The sequence below is a fragment of the Molossus molossus genome, unplaced genomic scaffold, assembly GCF_014108415.1.
Source record: "Molossus molossus isolate mMolMol1 unplaced genomic scaffold, mMolMol1.p scaffold_m16_p_10, whole genome shotgun sequence".
Taxonomy (NCBI): domain Eukaryota; kingdom Metazoa; phylum Chordata; class Mammalia; order Chiroptera; family Molossidae; genus Molossus; species Molossus molossus.
The window spans coordinates 11,211,438-11,217,437 of record NW_023425345.1 but is presented as its reverse complement, the minus strand read 5'-3'; positions in this window follow the sequence as shown (position 1 = coordinate 11,217,437).

Genomic DNA, 6,000 nt, shown 5'->3' with positions numbered 1-6,000 from the left:
GCCTACTTTCTAATAAGGGAGACCTACAGTAAACAAATAATATATAACATGTCAGATAATGATAAATGCTAAGAAGAAAGATATATAGGTAAGGACCCAGGGGACAGTGGTTCGATGTGTAATAGGGTGGCCAGGGAGAGCTTAGAATTGGTAAATAAAAAAGGGGCCTAAAGGAAGTAAGAGAGAGAACCATTTGCGGTAGAGTTCTCCATGCAGGAAGGAGTGTCAGTGCAAAGACCCCGATGATGGAATGAGTTGGCATATTTAAGTAACAAGAAAAGGGGCCAATGGGGCTGGGGTGGAGTGGCAGGAGGTGAAGTCAGAGAGTAGGCTAGGTGGACAGTCATGGAAGGCTTGCACACCTAGGTGAGACCATCAGAAGTCACTGGAGGGCTTGGAGAAGAGGAAGATCTGACTTGGACTTTAAGGTATGGTGAACAGGCTATAGAACGTTAAGGGGGAAGTAGGGAGTCCACTGAGGAGACCTGTGCAAAATCCAGGCCAGAGCTGGTGGTGACCTGGACCAGGGTGAGAACAGTGACAGAGAAACAATCAGAGGTGGAGTAGCACAGGATTTGTGGGTAGACTACACGTGGGGTGAGAGGCAAAGGAGGCCAAGGCTTACGGTCTGAGATGCTGGAAAACTACTGCCATGTGGAATGATGGGTAGGGGAGCATGCTTGGGAGGGGAGGAACGGCGTTTATTTTAGAACACGCTGAGTTAAACATCTAGCGGAGACCGAGTGTAAGGCATTTAGTTTATGAGTCTCAAGTAAGAGGAGCAGTCTGGAGATCCAAATTAGTGAGTCTTTTGCATAGAGATGGTGTTTAAAGTCATGAATGAGCTCAAGTAGGGAGTGAGCATAGAGGACGAGGACTGTCCTGGGCCCGTCAGCATTTACTAAAAGAAGAGAAGGGAGAACCCAGGAAAGGAGGCTTGAAGGAGCAACCAGCAAGACAGGAGGAGGACCGAGAAGCGGCTGAAAACGAAGGGGGAGGTTTTTCGAGGAAGAGGAAGTGAGGAGCTGTGGCTAATGCTGTTGACAGGGCAAAAAAGAGGACTGACCACTGACTGACCACCGAACTGAGAACTGACCACTGGACTGGGAGACCTGAGAGCGCTGCTCATAGGGGCAGTTTCAGTGGACTGGATGGGTCATGGAGCAGGCTAGGTGTGCAGGCCCTGCACCCATTAGCCACTCCAACCAGAACTTGCACACACACACACACACACACACACACACACACACACACAGCATCCAGAGGAATACAGTAGTTGTCTTTTTTGTTGTTGTTTCAACTTTGTATGAATCCATGACTCTTTCTCTCACTAGCCAAAAGCACCCAAATTGCTTCACAGAGTATTGAGAATGTTATAGCAAAAATTAAAAGTGAAAGAAGTTGTTCATGTTTAGTTTAACTTTAGGATATTGAAGCCCCTATTAGAAACATTAGTTCAGAAAGCCAAAGCCTTTGTTTGTACAGCTACATTTTAGCAAAAGAAAAAAAAAGATCCTTAACAATCAGGACACTGGGAGCAGAATGGACACTGTGCAAGAACGCGTGTGGCAGAGGCGGAGGAAGTCCCGGACGCCCACTGCCCCACCCGCAGTGACGAGCCGAGTGCCAGTGGGCGACAGGAGAGCTGAAGGAAGACAGGGCATGATCTGGAAGAAAGTCTTTGACGTTTTAGACAAGAGGACCAAACCTTGGCTGTGGAGGTGGAGGACATACAGAGAAGACCAGAGGTCTACATCCAGAGAGTGGCCAGCGGGAAGGAGCTTCATGGGGGCCAAGCCACAGTCTGAGGACCATCTGCGTCCCTTTCATGGGCCGTGAGCCAACATCACCTGGAAGAAACCACCTGCTCTCTTCCCATTACTGTCTGGTGGGTTCTTCCACCACCTGTCTGACCATTCCTCTTGGATTTTACAACTGGAAAGACTCTCACCCACACCCTAACACTGTGCTGGGTCTCATCCTTACTCCCCCTTATAGACATCCCGCTTTTTTTTATCCTCACCCGAGGACACTTTTCCATTTTTTGTTCAGATAGAGTGAGAGGGAGAGAGAGGAACAGAGAGAGAGAGAGTGAAACATCGATGTGAAAGGGACACATCAAGTGGCTGCCACCCGCACGACCAACCAGGGCCGGGGACAAACTGCAACCGAGGTACATGCCCTTAGCGGGAACCAAACCCAGTCTCTCTGGACCGCAGGCCAATGCTCTAACCGCTGAGCCAAACCTGCCAGGGCGACATCCCACTTTTTAATGACCTAGGACACTTGTGAATCACCTGAAACACAGCATGGCTGAGGAGGGGTGCCCTAGATACCCGATGGGCCCATGACAGTGTAGACGGGAAAGATCACAGCACTAATACTTGAACTGGGCTGGACCAGACCCACCCAGTTAAATGCGGTTTCATTTGAAAGCAGGTTTCTGCTATTTAAGATGTTGGGAAGACTTCTGGTTTCAGCTCCGACACGGAAAAGACTTTGCAGTCGTTACTCCCATCCTCACAACAGGAAAGAAGCCGAACAACCTGAACATCAATGACTTTTTGTAGACCCACGAGAGAGCTGAGGCTGCCTGTAACCCCCACCCTGGAACCTGGAGAGTGTGAGGGTAGCCCAAACCGGGTGCAGCCGGGACGGGAAACTGGGACAGCAGAGGGATCCGAGGCCCACGGTCCTGCGGTTCCAGCCAACGGTAAACAGCCCAGTCTGTAGCCAGACTCACATAACCTGCACCCTGAAGGCCTATTGACTTCGGTTCCTATTGCCTGAGACAACATACCAGCTTTCTACAAAAACCACAGGGCGTGCTGAAAGGCAGGGGACATAGTCTGAAGAACCTAAGTGAGCACCAGAACCACACTCAGATTTAAGACATATTTTGAAATTATCAGCCAGATGACCAAGGTCAGCCTCAACAGGGATAAGTCAGGTGGATAGTTGGTACCCTTGATCTAATGCGATGAAAATGGCACTTCACCTCTGTGATCTTTTTCCCAAAAGCACGGAGCTCCAGTCCACTCTGAGAAAAACATTATGCAGGCGTGAGCAAGAGTAGGCTTACAGTTGTCAGTATGCGCAACAGGCTTTATTCTTGTAACAGTGTTTATTAATTATTGCCTTTAATTTTTTTTCAATTTTTTATAATTAATTTTTAAATTTATCTTTATTGTTGGAAGAGTACAGATGTCTCTTCTTTTCCCCCATTACGATTATTGTGTTATTTGTACGCATTGCAACTGTAAACCTACTTTTGCCCACCCCTACTGAGGGACATTCCACGAAATCCTGACTAGAACTCTTCGAAATTGTCAAATGTCATCAAAAACAAAGAAAGTCTGAGACACTCTCAGTCAAGAGGAAGCTAAGGGGCCATGACAACTAACTATAATGTGTTCTGGATGGGATTCTGAGTCAGGCAGAGGGCATTAGGTAAAAAATTAAAAAAAAAAAATCCAAATAAAGTAGAAGCTCCAGTTAATAATAATTTATGAACATTAGTTTATTCATTGTATCAACTGTATGACACTAATTTTGGATGTTAAAAATTCGGAAACTATAGGAGGAATTGGGTGTGGGGTATATGGGAACGATGAAGCATCTTTATAAATTTTCTGTAAATCTGAAACTGTTCTAAAAGTAAGATTTATTAAGAGAAAAAAATGTTTGGCAATGCCAGGGCTAATGATCACCAAGGTATCCTTAGCTTGAATAAAGTATGTTTCTTGTTTTGTTTTGTTTTGTTTTGCCTGTTCTATCTCGGGAACCCAGAGACCCAACTTATCCGTGGTCCACCACAGAAAAGTCCTGGGTGAAACAGGACTGTAGGACTCTAGGAGTGGTACCAGCGGTTAAAAGGCTGCCAAAGTTGAATTTCAAAAGGAGCAAAATTGTGGTGGTTAAGAGCACACACACAGTCTTTAGTCTTTTTTAGCTAAGTGACCTTAGGCAAGTTATTTCCCTTTCTAGGTTTGGGTTGATCATGTGCAAACTAGAGATAAAAATAAGAATACCTAGCTCATAAGACTGGTATCAGGATTAAATAAACTTATATCTGTACCGTGCTCACAACAGTATCAGGGACATGGTAAGTACCACATGCACATATGTTGAATAAATAAAAGGCAATCATCTGAAATTAGCAGCTATGAGGAAGCAGTGGGATCTGTGGCCAGCACACAGTAGTTTATGTATTATCTGTTTTTCCATTGAAAACAGACAACCACCAACAACAAATTCCCATGATTTTCCCTGAGCATTTATTTAATACGAATTGAACAAATTGTATAGCTTGGCATTGTGCTAGTCATTCCACACCTATTAAATGCATTTACTTATTAATAGCTTACAGTTTCAGACTCTTTTCTTACCTTTTGTAACAACCAGGAATGTCTGTTGGTCCATACTGATCCTACCTGGACTTCCCGCTGAGCCTATACGGCAGACCCTGGAGATGAGCAAAGTCCACCAAGGGAAAACATTGTGTAGCCTCATTCTGTTGAAAGCCAGCATTGGGCCCTGGCTGGTTTGGCTCAGTGGTTGGAGCGTTGGCCTGCGATCCAGAGGGACCCGGGTTCGGTTCCCACTAAGGGCACATACCTCGGTTGCAGTTTGTCCCTGGCCCTGGTTGGGTCACGCAAGTAGCAATCACTTGATGTGTCCCTTCATGTCGATGTTTCTCTCTCTCTCTCCCTTCCACTCTATCTGAACAAAAAATGGGAATATGTCTTTGGGTGAGGATGAGAGAGAGAGAGAGGAAGGAAGGAAGGAAGGAAGGAAGGAAGGAAGGAAGGAAGGAAGGAAGGAAGGAAGGAAGGAAGGAAGGAAGAAAGAAAGAAAGAAAGAAAGAAAGAAAGAAAGAAAGAAAGAAAGAAAGAAAGAAAGAAAGAAAGAAAGAAGAAAGAAAGAAAACCAGCACTGGCTCTTTGTGAGGACAGCTCATCCCCAGGCTTCTGTGTCCTTTCTTATTCTTTTTTGCGTCTTCCCCCAGGAAGGAAGTGGCACCAAGGGAGATGGCCCAGACGGCAGGCTGACGACGTGTGGGGCTGGAAGGAAAGCGGCGGGCAGGACTGGCTCTGGCAGCTGTAAATGACAAGGCTGTTGGCTGTGTCTTTTCCCCAACTCTGAACCTCAGTGGAGGCTCTTCCACCCTCATGTCCCAACTTATTTTCCTAAATTAAAGGCTTAGTCTTTGTGTCTGGAAAATAATTTGGATGTTCATGGTGGCTAAAGCTCTTCAGAGGAAAAATGAAAAGTCACCATCAAGTAATGAGGCCAGAGTATTAAGTGTCTCATACCCTGGCTCTAAATGCAGATGCCAAAGAGGCATTCAGAAAGGAACTCAATAATGACAGCATTGTTGGAATAAGGGACACTTGCCCATGGTGATTATTTATTTTCTTTCTTTTTTTCAAAAAACTCATCTTTATTGTTGAATGTATTACAAGTGTCCTCCCTTTTTTCCCCATTGACCCCCTCCTCCCCAATCCTGCCCTCTCCTTCCTTCCCCACACTATTGTCGGTTTCCACTGGTTATGCAAATATGCATAGAAGTTCTTTGGTTTATCTAATCCCACCCTCCCTCCCCCTTCCCTTTGAGGTTCATCAGTCTAACAACAAATTTGTACTTCTTAATTCCTTCATCTTTTTCACTCATCTCCCCAGTGCCCGCCCTTCTGGCAAGCAACAAAAATTTCTCTGTATCTGTGAGTATGTTTCTGTGCTGCTTGCTCATTCTGCTTGTAGATTCAATTGTTGATAGAAATGTATTAATTGCCATTTTATTGTTCATATTCTTGTTTTTCTTCTCCTTCAAGAAGACCCTTCAACATTTCATTTGGTACTGGTTTGGTGGTGATGAACTCCTTTAGCTTTTTCTTGTCTGGGAAACTCTTGATATGTCCATTGATTCTAAATGATAGCTTTGCAGGATAGAGTAATCTTGGTTATAGGTCGTTGCTTTTCATTACCTTGAATACCTCT